The sequence below is a fragment of the Rattus norvegicus genome, chromosome 1 (assembly GCF_021556685.1).
Source record: "Rattus norvegicus strain SHRSP/BbbUtx chromosome 1, alternate assembly SHRSP_T2T, whole genome shotgun sequence".
Classification (NCBI taxonomy): domain Eukaryota; kingdom Metazoa; phylum Chordata; class Mammalia; order Rodentia; family Muridae; genus Rattus; species Rattus norvegicus.
Window position 1 is genome coordinate 138,595,642 of NC_141534.1, and position 18,157 is coordinate 138,613,798.

The following is an 18,157-nucleotide window of genomic DNA, read 5'->3' on the forward strand; positions in this document are numbered from 1 at the left end:
GATTATAAGACATAATTTTAATGGCTCTTGTTCTCAAGATTATAAGATTTCTTTCTTCTACTTGTCCATGTGTCTGAAGGCCAGTATCGCTTCTACTCTGTGAACGTCTAATCTATGTACTTCAGGGACAAATGCTTCCATTGCTGTTTTTCATGGCTGTGATGAAATGCTAGTTGGTCTGGGCCATAGTTTGAAGATTCCATCAATCAATGGCAAGGGAGGCACAGAAGCCAGAACACGAACAGCTGATCACATCGTGTCTGCAGTAAGGAAGGAGAAACCAATGAACGATGCTGTTCACCTCATTCTTTACCTCCTCATTTAAGCCCCTGAGAATACCCAATATATTGATTATTCCCAACTCAACCCATTTTAGAGTTAAATTTATATGCTAGGTATTTGGACTTTGAGTCTCATGCCTGTCCAGCAAGCCCTCTCACCTACTGAGCCATCTCTCAAATTTCTTTCCCTTTTCTAATAGCTTAATATCTCATGACACATTAGCCGCAATGAAGAAAGAGACACTGGTAGTTGCTATTAATTAAATGCCAGTCTTTATTTGAATACTACTTTATTTCCCTCACTGCAGCACTCTCTATATAATGATCTCATGCAGGATGACACCATCTGTTTAGTGTTCAGGTTGTCCTGGTCGATTCTGGTCTATAAGCCTGCCTCTTTTATACCTTGTTGTCCAAGTCCTCCCCACCTTTGAAGAGTAACTACATGTCTGGTAGAATGTGTAGCTGTTTGATTTGTTCTGTCACATTTTAAAACTTTGATTACACTTGAAAGTCCAATCTTACCCTGACTAAGTGTCACAGGAAAGGTACAAGTGAGGGGACCCCAAGTCACAGTAGACTGGGGGTTCCAGGCATTCGTAGGATACTGCTGGTGACATCATCACGCTGTAGATCTCCACATTTTCCTTGAAGTCTTTGGAACCTGTCTAAGAGTCTAGTCTCATGTCCTCTGCCATGCCCTCTGACAGTTTTTCAAGCTCATGATTCAGGAACCTGGCTCTTTCAATAGGCAATGCCCTTCTCCAAACAGGAAGGGACACGTGAAGCCACCAACCTTAATAAACAGTGTTTGGTTTGTACCTGCCCAGAGCAGAGCTGGACGAACAAACACGTTGAATTCCGGAAATATGCTAAGTCATGCCTCACCCTCTTACAGCAAGCTCTACAGAGTGGCATTTCCTGGGAAAATAACCTTGTGTAATCATGCAAACTCTACAGGGAAGATTTGAAATTATGGAAACTGTACTGGGAGGCAAGGACTCCAACCTTTCATATGGGCCAGGCCAGCACTATGAGTTTTACAGAAGTCTCTGCTGTGCTCTCCCTTAAACTAAGAGACTACAATTCAAAATGCCTTCATTCATGTGCTAAATTCTAGGGTAGATAAACAATGACCTAAAAAGAGAGAAACCTTGCTGTGAAGAGATTTCCTCTTTACCCCAATAGCCTCATTACAGGCAGACCCTCTTTATAAATACTCAGATTTTAAGGAGGAAAAGTGTCTGCTGGGATCTTATTGCACAAAACCCAACACTTTCTACTGGGTTGAGCTTCAGAAAGGATAAAAACAAAATAAAATGCTATGGTTTTTTTTGTTTTGTTTTTTGTTTGTTTTTGTTTTTAATTTCTAGCCCCTTTCAAAAGAGCTACAGAGAATTTCTTTTAGGAGAGACGGCACAGGACACAACTGCCCCGTGTTACAAGTACAGGCATGAGTAGGTAAGGCAGGTATGGTGTCAGGCTGGCTTTCCGCTGCATTAGTGCCTCATTAACTGACACTCATGGATACATTAGCAGTGGAGGTGTAGCTCTAAGAATTGCAAGAGCTTGGATGGTAATTTACCAACTGTTATCTACAGATCAGATTTGTACTATGTTTAAAGTCTTAAGTGGGCTCCTGTGGATGACCCCCAGTAACTAGATCCTAAAAGTCAGGTAATTTTAACTAGCACATTAATTGGTTGAATTCAGTTTCCACTCGAGAGACAAATCCGGAGAGCATTGCCAATATACTACTTTACTGAATGCTACTGAAAGATCCCACGCAGAGAGACCCTTACTCAAGTCTTGGGAAATCGCGGACCCCAGACACAGAGAGACCATTTTGGATGTAATAAGCAAAGGCGAGGTTTATTACGGAGACCTATTACAGAGATCTCCGGGCCGACACGTATCCCACGCAGGAGACAGAGGTGTCGGCCCCGAAACTCAAAAGTCAGAGGGTTATATAGAGAAGGCTAGGGGGTTTTGGCGTGGTTACATACAATTGGCTCATTCAAACATAGCAGTGAGAACAAAGCAGAAAGAGTACGTGTTAGAAGTCAGGGGCTTATCAGGGTCTGGAGGATGGCCCTGAGTGAGCTGGGGGGAGATGTCTTCCTGCCAGACGTCCCATGAATCAGTCCCATTAACTCAGGCTGGTTCCTGCATTCCTTTTCTTTATGGCTTGTCAGTCCTGCCTGAACAGTGTTTCCTGTGCTCCTTTATCTTTATGGCCTGCTAGTCTTGGCTGCAGGGCTTAGCCCTGGGTCTGTGGCCTTTTGGGGTTTATTTTTTTAATTTTTATATTTATAAACCTAGAATTCGTATAATTTTCTTTTCATTCCCGTCTTCTCCTATTAAATAATTCTAATCTTAGAATTTTGATATCAAGTCTTATTTGGTCTCACCAGTTGTCCTAACTGACTGGTACTGTTGTCTCACAACCATCAACCGCACAGCACCCACTCAATTTTTAACAAAAGCAATTAACCTGTTTGTCACGCAGGAGCCAAAAACTAAAACCAAGAAAATTATTAATAATGGCCCAGCTGTAGCAGAGTGTAGGGTAGTCATCCAGGGAGATCTACTAAACTAGCTCTCGAACCATCTCTGATGTGTTTTCCTGTCTGTCTTTTGTCTAACCTTTTTTTAAGTTTATTTATGGAGTCTTTAATTATTCCTGAATGGTCTGTATAGAAGCAACATTTTTCTTTCAGTATAGCACACAGACTCCTTCTTTAAGGAATATCAGGTCTAATCTTTTCTTATTTTGAAGGACTACCTCTGAGAGGGAGGTTAGGTATTCTTGGAGGTCAGCTAAAAAGTCTTTGGCATCAGGATTCTATCTGGACACTATCTAAACCTATACACCAAGGTCATTACTGTCTTTCAGAACTTTTAAACTTATACAGGTAGTGATCCCTGAGGCACAGTCCCAAGAAGTGTTAGGAGTATTAACATATATAATGTTACATCATTTGTAATAGAAATCAAGCCTATCCCCCCACCTATCTCGATGGAACCCAGGGCAAACATGTTGAGTGTCCCTCTAAGTCTCAGCTCTCAGCCCCAACAGCTAGTACACGGCTGGTGAGGGCTGAGAATTGACAGCTGTCAGGGTGGTCAGCAGCACCAGGTATGGTCCTTTCCAGCGAGGCTCGAGTGTCTGGGCTCAGTGTAGCTGCTTCCGACCTGGAACTGATGGGATGTCTCAGGGGTCTCCGGGGCATAGGCTGCTGTCAGCTGTGAGCAGATTTCTTTCTGTATCACCTGTAGGTCTTTTAGCCTGGCACACAAATCATTATTACTATGGCACTATGACATGTTGGTTCAGTAACATCATCTAATATAGTCAGGGGAGCTGAGGCCCCATATAAGATCTCAAAGGGGGTAAGGCTGAATTTGGAAGGGGTATTTCTTGCTCTGAAGAGAGCAGGAGGGAAGGAGTGTCACCCAGTCTGTGCCAGTCTCCATAGTCAATTTGTTTAGGGTCTCTTTTAGAGTTCTATTTATTTACTCTACCTGTCCTGAACTTTGAGGTCTGTAAATATAATGTAATTTCTAATCGACCTCTAAATACTTGGCCACACCCTGGCTTACCTTGGCAATGAAAGTAGGACCGTTGTCTGACCAGATTACCTTGGGCATTCCAGACCTGGGGAAGATTTCTTTCAGTATCTTCTTGATGATTGTAGAGGCCGTCTCTCGTTTGGTGAGGAAAGCTTCTATCTATTCCTGAAAAAGTATCTACAAGCACTAGGAGATACTTGTGATTATATTTTTTTGGTTTTATCTCAGTGAAGTTCACTTCGACTTTTCACTAAACTCTCTAGGTCTCTTTGCCCTGTTTGCTTGTTAAGCATTTACTTATTGACATATCTTATACTTTTTACTGTCTCTCTTGGCTAAAATCTTAAAGTCTATTATATATATTTTAACTATTTGGACAAACTTCTTATCTCTTAAATGAGTCCATTTCTTAATTTGGCAAAGTGAGTCTTTTGTTTGTTCTTTGGGGGGTATAGCTTTCTCCTCAAGTGTGTCATTGTCCTTTTATCTTTTAAACAACTTGGGCCTTTTCTTCTGTTGTACATTCTAAGTGAGGCCATCCCTTAGTCCAATCTCAGTTCCCAGTGGCTGTCTCTTGTAGGCCTGTAACCAGGATAGGCTCCTGTATAACCATTTCTCGAGCCACTTTATCTGTTTTGTTACTGTCCCATGTCACTGAATCTCTTTCCTCCTGATATCCTAAGCAATGAATAGTACTCACAGTTGTTGGCTTCATTAGGGCATCTAAGAGATGGCAAAGACATCTGTGGCGCTGATGTGCTGGGGGGGTTGGGGTTCAGCCATTCTAGATGACATTGTGTTGTCCACCATGGCAGCACCCACTTGTCTCTGACCTTCATTCATGAAGAGAACTGTTCCCGTCTGTGGACAAGGTCCTCGGCTTTCAGCAGGGGTCAATCAGCCAGTCGCAGAGGTCTTTCCTCCACCCATGTGCTTCTGTCAGTGTTTGACACTCGTGCTGTGGTGGCTCCAGGTCCGGATTGGGCAGCAAGGTGACCAGATTGTCCCCAACCAGTGGAGAATCTAGTCCATGGCAGCTGACCAGTGGTCCCATCTTTAGGGACACTCTATCCAAAGGCAAAACATCAGCCACTCTATCACAGTTTAAGTCCTGGATTGGGTGATAATTGTTAGTGCCCGGCTGGCAGGAGTGATGTGTTTCAGGCCGAAAAGCACTAAGCCACACATCTCCCAGCATCAGGTACTGGTGCACTGAGACAGGTCTTAAGCTCCACATTTATAGTCTGTAGATATGCATACACCTGGCCTCACCCAGCCATTTTAGCCCACGTAAGCCATTTTGGAGAACAGTTTTCTCATGAGCAAGGGATAGGGGCAGTCAGGGATGACCATGAATTAGTGGGTGGGTTACCCGGCCCACGCCAAGGTCCACTGTTCTTTGGGCAGTCCATAAGTATTGTTCGTTGTCAGTAGCTCTTTGTACTCAAGGTCTTTGGATATTGGCCCACTGGGGGGCATAGGAGCACAGAGCATTGGGTCCCTGTATCCACAAAACAACTGGGCGGGCTTCCCTTCTATCTCTGTGTATAACCAGCACCAAGAGGCTCTCCAGTGTCCCCTCTTGTTCTTTCTGGGGCAGTCCCTGACCCAATGTCCTTTTTTTTCGTATTAGGCACACTGATCTTTAGCCAGGAATTCTCTTCTGTTGCCAGGTACTATCTTCCTAGGTTCCCTAACTACTGTGGCCAGTATATGTTCCTCTCTTGTCTTTTATCTCTCTTTAGCTCTTTAACTTCTTTTTCTTTTTGTCTCTTTTCTTCCCTAGCTTTCTGTTCTTTTTTACCTCTTTCTTTTTTAACCTTACTTTCTCTGTAACTTATACTAACTCTCAGCAACTTAACCCTTCAAATTTTTGTAACTTTTTCTTTATATCCTTTTTTTATCTTAGCCAGATTGGTGGGGCATTTTCTAGCCCCTCAGAGACCCACCCTTGGAGCCTGGCAGCAGACCTGGCACTCCCTACCTTTAGGTGTCTGAAGAGAGCAGGCAGAAGTGAGGGCCTTCTATCCATCTCTGGAACACTTTTTCTGGCCTCTAGTAGGATTCCGTCTTTCCTCGGTGGTAAAGGAGACCTGTAACAGTTACTAACAAGCATCTTAAATGGGATGGTGAGAAAACAAGGGAATCTTGAGAATAGAGGTCCACTGAAGAGGGCAAACAGCATTTAGTCACACAGCTAAGCCAGGAGGCTTTTTTGGGACAAAAAGACCTTGTGTCTGTGAAACAGAAAAGTGAGCAGAGGGGCAGCCTATCTGTTACCGGTTGTCTCTCTGGACTTAGATTTTCCCTTAAGGAGTACTTTTTTTTAGTGCCAGCTCAGTGGCTTTATCGCTCAAGAGACCCATCCTCTAAATGGCACTAGGCTTCCAGTAAGAACTAATAACAAAAGGATGGAGAGAGGTTAGAACCTGGGTGTTAGATACTAAGCAGCTGACAAAAGAATTGTAACCAGTTCACCTGGGGCTTTCAGGACCTCAGTAGCAGCCCTTTACCAAACTTTCTCAGTGGGCTAAAGGCCCATGGAAAAGAAAACATTAATCCTGACCTTGGCCACAGCCAAAGCCTGAATTTTAAATTCTGACTGGCAAAACAAAACAAAGTTCTTCACCATTTGTAGTAGATTTTTTGAAACTATTTTAGGGGCTTCTCTGTCCCCCAACCTGGGACATTTCGACCACAGGGGCAGGAACTGGCTGCTGTGGGGATAGGATCAAAGGCATTCTCCATGTTAATGATGACCAGTGAGAAAAGTAATTTAATGCTGGAGACTGGCTCCTCTCTTGGAATAGGGCCAGCAGATAAGGCAGGCTCCTTAAAGAACTTCTCTTAATGAGCACCCTCTTTCTGTGAGCAAGAGTTGAAGGTCTGGTCACTAAAAGCAGAAATTCCTTTCTTGTTCTTGTTTTTCTTAGAGTCCTCCCCCACCTCACTCTCAGCCTTTTTAGATCATTCTTCATGTAGCATTTCTAACACAGCCTGTCCCTTTTTTATAGCCTGTTGACAGCATTTCTGATCTTTTAGGCAGCTATGCACTAAGTGCCATACCGGCTGAAACTCCGCCTTTAAGAATCCTTGCTCTCAAGCAAAATTTAAATCTTTTTCTAGTTTATCTCAGCTGTCCTTCGTGAGATTCCCAGAGATCGCGAACCAAGGTGTAGTAATTCACTAAGAAATCTCTCTATAGTGTTTCTTTTTACCTTAAGCCTTTTCCTTTTAAACAGCTCCTGAAGAGCCAGAAAAATTGGGTGAGACTTGAGAAGTCCCCATGCTCGCTGTAGCAGCTCCGCAGCTAATTTCGCTCCCCCCTACTGTGTGTTGAGAGCACAAGCACAGATAAAACACTATGTTTTAAAAAATTAACGTTGGCTATCAACCAACACACCGCCACTAGAGCGGGGTCCATAAAATTAAGTTTCTTACTCACTATACTTGTTTTATACCGGAGGCCTAATCTGGGGAACTTTTTTATTTATGAGAGGTTTTGTCCTCAAGGTTTTTGTTAATGTCTGTTTACACAACTGTTAACAGCAGCTAGGCTGATCAAGGGGAGTAAAGGGAGGGGCCTCTCTCCTTGGGGAGGAGGCTCAAGAGAGAAAGACAAAACTCCTTGGCAGAAAACAATTTCTCTCAAGCAAATTATTTTTAACTTTTAACTTAAGCACCAAGAGGACCAAGTAAAACTCTATGACGAACAAAGCAAACAGTTTCATGATTTCAAACACAGTCGTCAGTCCAAGATTTTAAACACAGTCGTCAGTCCAAGATTTTAAACACAGTCGTCAGTCTAAACTTAAAAACGAAACAAAAGCCAAAAAGACACTCGACAATACCACAGAAAACAAACCAGACAAACAATATCAAGACAAAGCATCTTATAACCAATTTTCACAGATGCCTGGTACCTTCAGTACCTGGCCCAAACTGCAGCTTAACCTTAGCTGCTTCTGGGATACCAAACACAGAAACAGAATACAGACAACAGACACTAACACGTATTCTACTTCCACTCTCTAAGCACTGACCAGAGTGAGACTCCACGTCCACTCTCTAAGCACTGACCAGAGTGAGACTCCACGTCCACTCTCTAAGCACTGACCAGAGTGAGACTCCACGTCCACTCTCTAAGTACTGACCAGAGTGAGACTCCACGTCCACTCTCTAAGTACTGACCAGAGTGAGACTCCACGTCCACTCTCTAAGTACTGACCAGAGTGAGACTCCACGTCTACTCTCTAAGCACTGACCAGAGTGAGACTCCACTTCCACTCTCTAAGCACTGACCAGAGTGAGACTCCACGTCCACTCTCTAAGCACTGACCAGAGTGAGACTCCACGTCCACTCTCTAAGCACTGACCAGAGTGAGACTCCACGTCCACTCTCTAAGCACTGACCAGAGTGAGACTCCACGTCCACTCTCTAAGTACTGACCAGAGTGAGACTCCACGTCCACTCTCTAAGTACTGACCAGAGTGAGACTCCACGTCCACTCTCTAAGTACTGACCAGAGTGAGACTCCACGTCCACTCTCTAAGCACTGACCAGAGTGAGACTCCACGTCCACTCTCTAAGCACTGACCAGAGTGAGACTCCACGTCCACTCTCTAAGCACTGACCAGAGTGAGACTCCACGTCCACTCTCTAAGCACTGACCAGAGTGAGACTCCACGTCCACTCTCTAAGCACTGACCAGAGTGAGACTCCACGTCCACTCTCTAAGCACTGACCAGAGTGAGACTCCACGTCCACTCTCTAAGCACTGACCAGAGTGAGACTCCACGTCCACTCTCTAAGCACTGACCAGAGTGAGACTCCACGTCCACTCTCTAAGCACTGACCAGAGTGAGACTCCACGTCCACTCTCTAAGCACTGACCAGAGTGAGACTCCACGTCCACTCTCTAAGCACTGACCAGAGTGAGACTCCACGTCCACTCTCTAAGCACTGACCAGAGTGAGACTCCACGTCCACTCTCTAAGCACTGACCAGAGTGAGACTCCACGTCCACTCTCTAAGCACTGACCAGAGTGAGACTCCACGTCCACTCTCTAAGCACTGACCAGAGTGAGACTCCACGTCCACTCTCTAAGCACTGACCAGAGTGAGACTCCACGTCCACTCTCTAAGCACTGACCAGAGTGAGACTCCACGTCCACTCTCTAAGCACTGACCAGAGTGAGACTCCACGTCCATCTCTAAGCACTGACCAGAGTGAGACTCCACGTCCACTCTCTAAGCACTGACCAGAGTGAGACTCCACGTCCACTCTCTAAGTACTGACCAGAGTGAGACTCCACGTCCACTCTCTAAGTACTGACCAGAGTGAGACTCCACGTCCACTCTCTAAGTACTGACCAGAGTGAGACTCCACGTCCACTCTCTAAGTACTGACCAGAGTGAGACTCCACGTCCACTCTCTAAGCACTGACCAGAGTGAGACTCCACGTCCACTCTCTAAGTACTGACCAGAGTGAGACTTCACCGGTACCGAGACACACACATATACACACACGGCGGAACCAAAACAGACAGACACAGACTGACAAATGCGGCGCCGCTCACACAGAAACACTCAGACAAACATCCAACTCACCTCCAAGGGGTCTTCGGAGTCTGGGGTGGTCGCGCAGATCCCGGACGAGCCCCCATTATGAAAGATCCCACGCAGAGAGACCCTTACTCAAGTCTTGGGAAATCGCGGACCCCAGACACAGAGAGACCATTTTGGATGTAATAAGCAAAGGCGAGGTTTATTACGGAGACCTATTACAGAGATCTCCGGGCCGACACGTATCCCACGCAGGAGACAGAGGTGTCGGCCCCGAAACTCAAAAGTCAGAGGGTTATATAGAGAAGGCTAGGGGGTTTTGGCGTGGTTACATACAATTGGCTCATTCAAACATAGCAGTGAGAACAAAGCAGAAAGAGTACGTGTTAGAAGTCAGGGGCTTATCAGGGTCTGGAGGATGGCCCTGAGTGAGCTGGGGGGAGATGTCTTCCTGCCAGACGTCCCATGAATCAGTCCCATTAACTCAGGCTGGTTCCTGCATTCCTTTTCTTTATGGCTTGTCAGTCCTGCCTGAACAGTGTTTCCTGTGCTCCTTTATCTTTATGGCCTGCTAGTCTTGGCTGCAGGGCTTAGCCCTGGGTCTGTGGCCTTTTGGGGTTTATTTTTTTAATTTTTATATTTATAAACCTAGAATTCGTATAATTTTCTTTTCACTACAAATCTTCAAACCAATAACATTGTGAACAAGTGAACAAGTGTCATTCCATTTAAAGATGGTTCTGTTAGGAATGACTCTTGTGCTGTGGCCTTTGTCACACTTCTTGAAAAATGTTATGGAGGAATGATAGACTTATAATTAAATATGAGTTTCAACATGTACAACATTATAACAGGGGTGCATATTTTTCAAGCATGCAGGCATCATTCTTCAAAGTTCCCAAGTGCCCCTGGGCATGCTCTCCCAAGCTTCCTCCTCCTTTACCATGTGATGCCTGGTTTAGGTAAATGAAGTTGACTTTCATGCAGATTCTAGTTTCTTGCACTCCAGATGATTATTTGGGGAGTCATTTGCATGGCCATTTGCATATGCACTAGTATGCTCAGAGCTGAAGCACAGCATCTCATCTTTTTGAAGAAACCATCATGTATTTGGTGTCAGACATTTCAGTATTTTCCAAAAATCCTGTCACTACCCCAAAACACTCCCACCTATTTCAAACATCAGCTACACTCAGAATCCTTTAGATTATGGAACTGTGGCCCGTTACCTAATTTTGTCCAAGTTCTTGTAGAGGCTTGCAAATTTTAGACTGTTCGTGTAGTGGGATAATATTGGTGGTTTTAAAACCTCTTGAGTTTAAAAATCTACATGGAGTTGACTTCCTTGTCATTAGAAGATAATGCTGAACATTTGACTTTTCAATTCTGTGATACCTGGGCAGCATATTATCTTTTGGTCTTTGGTTTCAGTTTTGAAATTTTATTTATATGATCATTCACTCTCTACAAGCCTGCTCCCTTTGAGTCTTGGTGCCTGTTATCTTTGGTCTCTAGATGGTGGAATTTCTCTGTTTTGTACTGCCAGTTCTCAACATTTCTAAAGTTTGACATAATGTTGCTTCATTATAGATTTTGGTTTTTTTTTGTTTTTGTTCTGTAATTTCTTGACTGTATTAAACTATGTAAACTTTGTGTGTGTGTGTGTGTGTGTGTGTGTGTGTGTGTGTGTGTGTGTGTGTGATGTTTACTGTATTGTAAAGCACCTTAATCATGGGATTCATGCTCTATAAATCAATAGATGATGACTTCTAGGCAGGAAAATAAAACAAAACAAAACAGAATTCCAACACCGTTTAACAGGACATGCACTTTCTTTTTTCTTGGGTATATAAATCGGAAGGGAATGATTAGAGTTGTACCATGTATCACAAGTGTGGGTAGTTTTAAACGTAATCACTCAACTTTTTCCAAACTGGTTTACCAGTTGATATTCCTAATAACACGCATGATCACCCCAGCTTCTTCATACAGCATTGCACTTGCTATTTATATTAAAATTTTAATTTCTGACTATTTATTGCCAGGATATATATGTGTGCATGCATGCATGTGCATACACACACACACACACACACACACACACACACACACACACACACACACCTTGTTAAACTTCGTATTTGTAGCTCTGGTAGAATAGGATTTTACACAGAACATCATTCTGTCCAAGAAGAGGAATAGCCCTCCCCTTAGCATTTGAAATGGGGTCAGTTTTTCCCTTGATTTTGCCTTTGGCACTGCAATGACTCTCCTGCCCTGTGTTGAAGAGAAATGTGAGGACAGGCACTGCCACACTGCAATACACCGTGAGCTCTAGGAAGACAGGACACCATACTGTGTTTAATATAAATAGATCAGTGGTCAGAAAAAATGAAATGGAGTGAAAATGGAATCACAGGGTTCTTTAATTTTCTTCAATCTTTAGGAAATGGCATTTAGACTTTTACTATTAAACATGATACTTATTACAGCATCCCAGGATGAGCAAGTTTATTCTAGTCCATTCACAGAGTTTCATGGTTCAAGCACTGAGTTGGACCTCTGTAAAATGACTTTTTGCATCTCCCAAGATTATCACAGATTAATTTTTCAGTTTGTTAGAATGGCTCACTATGTTCATTTCTTTGGAATGATGAACCAGGCCCAACTTACATACAGATCCCATTTGCTTGGCCAAGTTCTTCCTATACATCATTAAGTTCAGTTTATTGGCATTATGCATACAATTTTCATATCATTCTCTGGGAGTTCCTGGACCCCTCCTGCCTTACTTTGTCACTATGGTAACACCAGCTGTATAGAATGAGTTAGGACAAGTGTATTAGTTCCCATTGCTCTCTAACAAGAAACTGGCTAAGTCCCTTGCTCAGAATGCTGTAAGGTTACGAGTGATGCATTAGCTGGCTCTCTTCTGGAAACTTCGAAAGATCTCCTATGATAAGTTCTGCTGTTCACTTGAAGGCCTTATTCCCTTAGCAAAGTGTCAGATTCACCTCCTAGAGTCTCAGCACTTGTTACTTTCTGCCTCCCATCTTTAAGACATCCATGCAAACACATTGTGCTTTAATTCTTTTTTTTAATTATTTTTATGTAGGCCATCTACTCTTGGGCAAGGGGTCTGCCCTTAAGAGTGGTTTGTCTTTTTTTTTTACTACTACTACTACTACTACTACTACTACTACTACTACTACTACTATTACTACTACTACTATTATTGGATATTTTTTATTTACATTTCAAGTGTTATCCCCTTTCCCAGTCTCCTGTCCATGAATACCCTACCCCATTCTCTCTCCCCCTTCTTCTATGAAGATGTTCCACCACCCACCTACCCCTTCCCTTCTTCCCACCCTGATATTCCCTTACAGTGGGGGGAGAGTGCAGCTTGGCAGGACCAAGTGCTTCTCCTCCCATTGGTGCCACAAATGCCATTCTCTGCTGCATATGCAGCTGGCAACATGGGTCTATCTATGTGTGTACACTATGGACTGTTGTTTAGTCCCTGGGAGCTATGGTTGATTTGGTATTGGTGCTCTTATGGGGTTGCAAACCCCTACAGCTCCTTCAATCCTTTTTCTAACTCCTCCAATGGGGACCCCATTCTCAGTTCAATGGTTGGCTGCAAGCATCTGCCTCTGTATTTGTCATGCTCTGGCAGAGCCTCACAGGAGACAGCTATATCAGGCTCCTGTCAGCATGCACTGCATGGCTTCATCAATATCGTCTGTGTTTGGTGGCTGTATGTGTATGGACTAGATCTCCAGGTGGGGCAGGCTCTGAATGGCTGTTACTTTAGTCTCTGCTCCAAACTCTGTCTTGATATTGCCTCCTATGAATATTTTAGTTCCCCCTTTTAAGACGGACTGAAACATACACATTTTGGTTGTCCTTCTCCTTGAGCTTCATGTGGTCTGTGAATTATATCTTGGGTAATCTGAGCTTTTGGGCTAATATCCACTTAACAGTGACTGTACACCAATTTTTGTTGTTGTTGTTGTTGTTATTGGGTTACCTTACTCAGGTTGATATTTTCTAGTTCCAGCCATGTGCCACATGAGCACATGAGTTTCATGAAGTCATTGTTTTTAATAGCTGAGTAGTACTCCATTATGTAGATGTACCACATTTTCTGTACCCATCCCTATTTTGAAGGACTTCTGGGTTCTTTCCACCTTCTGGCTATATAAATAAGGCTGCTAGGAACATAGTAGAGCATGTGTCCTTGTTATATGTTGGAGCATCTTTTGGGTATATGCCCAGAAGTGGTAGATCTGGGTCCTCAGGTAATACTATATCCAATTTTCTTAGGAACCTCCAGACTGATTTCCAGAGTGGTTGTACCAGTCTGCAATCCCACCCACAGTGGAGGAGTGTTCCTCTTTCTCCACATCCTCGCCAGCATCTGCTGTCACCTGAGTTTTTTATGTTAGTCATTCTTACTGGTATGAAGTGGAATCTGAGGTGACTAAGGATGTTGAACATTTCTTTGGTATTTCTCAGCCATTTGATATTCCTCAGCTGAGAATTATTTATTTAGCTCTGTGCTCCATTTTTAATAGGGTTATTTGACTCTGTGAAGTCTAATTTCTTGATTTCTTTGTATATATTGGATATTAGCTCTCTATCACATAAAGGATTAGTAAAGATCTTTTCACAATCTATTGGTTGCCATTTTGTCCTAATGACAGTGTCCTTTGCCTTAATTGCTTTCCAATTTTATGAGGTCCCATTTGTCGATTCTTGATCTGAGAGTATAAGCTATTGGTGTTCTGTTCAAAAATTTTTCCCCAGTGCCCATGTGTTTGAGGGTCTTTCCCACTTTTTATTCTATTAGTTTGAGTGTATCTAGTTTGATGGGATGGTCCTTGATCCACTTGGACTTGAACTTTGCACAGGATGATAAGAATCGGTCGATTTGCATTTTTCTACATGCTGACCTCTAGTTGAACCAGCACCATTTGTTGAAAATGCTATCTTTTTCCACTGGATGGTTTTAGCTTCTTTGTCAAAGATCAAGTGATCATAGGTGTGTGGGTTCATTTCTGGGTCTTCAGTTCTATTTTATTTATCTACCTGCCTGTCTCTGTAACAATACCATACAGTTTTTATCACTATTGCTCTATAAAAAAAGGTAGAGGTTAGGGATGGTGATTCACCCAGAAGTTATTTTGTTGTTGAGCATAGTTTTCCATATACTGTGTATTTTTTTGTTATTCCAAATAAATTTGAAAATTGCTCTTTCCAACTCTATGAAGAATTGAGTTGGAATTTTGATGAGGATTGCATTGACTCTGTAGATTACATTTGGCAAGATGGCCATTTTTACAATATTAATCCTGCCAATCCATGAGCACGGGTGATCTTTCCATTTTCTGAGATGTTCTTCAATTTCTTTTGTCATAGACTTGAAGTTCTTGACATACAGATCTTTCATTTGCTTGGTTAGAGTCACACTGAGGTATTTTAAGTTATTTGTGATTATTGTGAAGGGGGTTGTTTCCCTAATTTCTTTCTCAGCCTGTTTATCTTTTGAGTAGAGGAAGGTTACTGATTTATTTGAGTTAATTTTATATCCAGTCATTTTGCTTAAGTCGTTTACCAGGTTTAAGAGTTCTCTGATGGAATTTTTGGGGTCACTTAAGCATACTATCATGTGCAAATTTGTATCCCTTTGACCTCCTTTTGTTGTCTGATTGCTCTGGCTAGGACTTCGAGTACTATATTGAATAAGTAGGGAGAGAGTGAGCAGCCTTGTATAGTTCCTGATTTTAATGAGATTGTTTCAAATTTCTCTCCATTTAGTCTGATGTTGGCTACTGATTTGTTGTATATTCCTTTTAATATCTTTAGATATGGGCCTTGAATGCCTGACCTTTCCAAGACTTTTAACATGAAAGGGTGTTGAATTTTGTCAAGTGCTTCTGCAGCATCTAATGAGATGATCATGTGTTTTTCCCCCTTTTGAGTTTGTTTATATAGTGAATTACATTGATGGATTGCTATATATTGAACCATCCTGCATACCTGGGATGAAGTCTACTAGATCATGATGAATGATCATTTAGATGTGTTCTTGGATTCAGTTTGAGAGAATTTTATTGAGTAATTTTGCATCGATATTCATAAGGGATATTCTCTTATGAATTATTCCGAAGTTCTTTTTCTTTGTTGGATCTTTGTGTGGTTTGGGTATAAACATAATTGTAGCTTCATAGGAAGAATTGGGTAATGTTCCTTCTGTTTCTATTTTGTGGAATAGTTTTTATAGTATTGGTATTAGGTCCTCTATTAAGGTCTCATAGAATTCGCCACTAAACCCACCTGATCTTGGGCTTTTTTTTTTTGGTTGAGAGACTATTAATAACTGCTTCTATTTCTTTAGGAGTTATGGAACTGTTTAGATAGCTCATCTGATCCAGATTTAACTTTGGTACTTGGTATCTGTCTAGAAAATTGTCCATTTCCTTCAGATTTTCCAGTTTTGTTGAATATAGGCTTTGTAGTAGAATCTGATGATATTTTTGAATTTCCTCAGATTCTATTGTTAATGTCTCCCTTTTCATTTGTGATTTTGTTAATTTGGATACTCTCTCTGGTTAGTCTAGCTAAGAGTTTATCTATCTTAGTGATTTTCTCAAAGAACCAGCTCCTAGTTTTGTTGATTCTTTGCAAAGTTCTTTTTGTTCCTATTAGGTTGATTTCAGCCCTGAGTTTGATTATTTCCTGCCTCTACTCTTGGTTGTACTTGCTTCTCTTGGTTCTAGAGCTTTTAGATGTGCTGTCAAGCTGCTAATGTATGCTCTCTCCAGTTTCTTTTTGGAGGCACTAAGAGCTATGAGTTTTCCTCTTAGCACAGCTTTCATTGTGTCCCATAAGTTTGGATATGTTGTGCTTTCATTTTCATTAAATTCCAAAATGTCTTTAATTTCTTTCTTTATTTCTTCCTTGACCAAATTATCATTGAGTAGAGTGTTGTTCAACTTGTGGGCATTCTTTCTTTATTGTTGTTTTGAAGACCAACCTTAGTCCTTTCTAATCTGATAGGATGCATGGGATTATTTTTATCTTTCTGTATCTGCTGAGGCCTGTTTTGTGACTGATTATGTGGTCAATTTTGGAGAAGGTACCATGAGGTGCTGAGAAGAAGGTATATCCTTTTGTTTTCGGATGAAATGTTCTATAAATATCTGTTAAATCCATTTGGTTCATAACTTCCATTAGTGTCTCTATGTCTCTGTTTAATTTCTGTTTCCATGATCTGTCCATTGATGAGAGTGAGGTGTTGAAATCTCCTACTATTATTGTGTGAGGTACAATGTGTGATTTGAGCTTTAGTAAGGTTTCTTTTATGTATGTAGGTGCCCTTGCATTTGGAACATAGATATTTAGGATTGAGAGTTCATCTTGGTGTAATTTTCCTTTGATGAATATGAAGTGTCCTTCCTTATCTTTTTTGATGTCTTTTGGTTGTAAGTCGATTTTATTCGATATTAGAAGGGCAACTCTAGCTTTTTTCCTCAGACCATTTGCTTGAAAAGTTGTTTTCTAGCCTTTTATTATGAGGTAGTGTCTGTCTTTGTCTCTCAGGTGTATTTCCTGTATGCAGCAAAATGTTGGGTCCTCTTTACATATCCAGTCTGTTAGTCTATGACTTTTTATTGGGAGAATTGAATACATTCATGTTGAGAGATATTAAGTAATAGTGATCGTTCCTTGCTGTTATTTTGATATTTAGAGGTGGAATTATGTTTGTGTGTCTCTCTTCTTTTGGTTTCAATGCAAGGAGATTACTTTCTTTTTCTATGGGGTAGTTTCCCTCCTTTTATTGGAGTTTTCCATCTATTATCCTTTGTAGGGCTGGATTTGTGGAAAGATATTGTGTAAATTTGGTTTTGTCATGTTATATCTTGGTTTCTCCATCTATGTTAATTGAGAGTTTTACTGGATATAGTAACCTGGGCTGGCATTTGTGTTTTTTTAGGGTCTGTATGACCTATGTCCAGAATCTTCTGACTTTTATAGTCTCTGTTGAGAAGTATGTTGTAATTCTGATAGGTCTGCCTTTATATGTTACTTGATCTTTTTCCCTTACTGCTTTTAATATTCTTTCTTTGTTTTGTGCATTTGGTATTTTGACTATTATGTGATGGGAGGAATTTTTTCTGGTCCAATCTATTTGGAGTTCTGTATGCTTCTTGTATGTTTATGGGCATCTCTTTCTTTAGGTTAGTGAAGTTTTCTTCTATAATTTTGTTGAAGATATTTACTGGTCCTTTAAGTTTGGAATCTTGGCTCTCTTCTATGCCTATTATCCTTAGGTTCTTCTCATTGTGTCTGGATATCCTGGATGTTTTAGGTTAGGAGCTTTTTGTGTTTTACATTTTCTTTGATAGTTTTGTCAATGTTTTCTATGGCATCGTTTGTCCCTGAGATTCTCTCTTCTATCTCTTTTATTCTGTTGTTAATGTTTGTGGCTATGACTTTTGCCTAGGTTCTCTATCTCACTGGTTGTCTCCCTTTGTAATTTCTTTATTGTTTCTATCTCCATTTTTAAATCCTGGATGGTTTTGTTCAATTCCTTCACCTATTTGGTTTTGTTTTCCTGTAATTCTTTAAAAGATTTTTTTTCTGTTTCCTCTTTAAGGGCTTCTACTTGTTTACCTGTGCTCTGTATTTCTTTAAGGGATTTATTTATGTCCTTCTTAAAGCCCTCTA

General features: G+C 41.5%; 1 long non-coding RNA gene across 1 annotated transcript; it reads right to left on the minus strand.

Moving 5' to 3' along the window:
• Window positions 1-2,125: 2,125 nt before the first annotated feature.
• Window positions 2,126-9,694, minus strand: LOC148007723 (uncharacterized). Its single transcript, XR_015647123.1, has 2 exons — window positions 9,467-9,694; window positions 2,126-3,570 (listed from the first exon to the last, which is right to left on the minus strand). It is a non-coding gene; the product is annotated as an uncharacterized LOC148007723 (long non-coding RNA).
• Window positions 9,695-18,157: the final 8,463 nt, after the last annotated feature.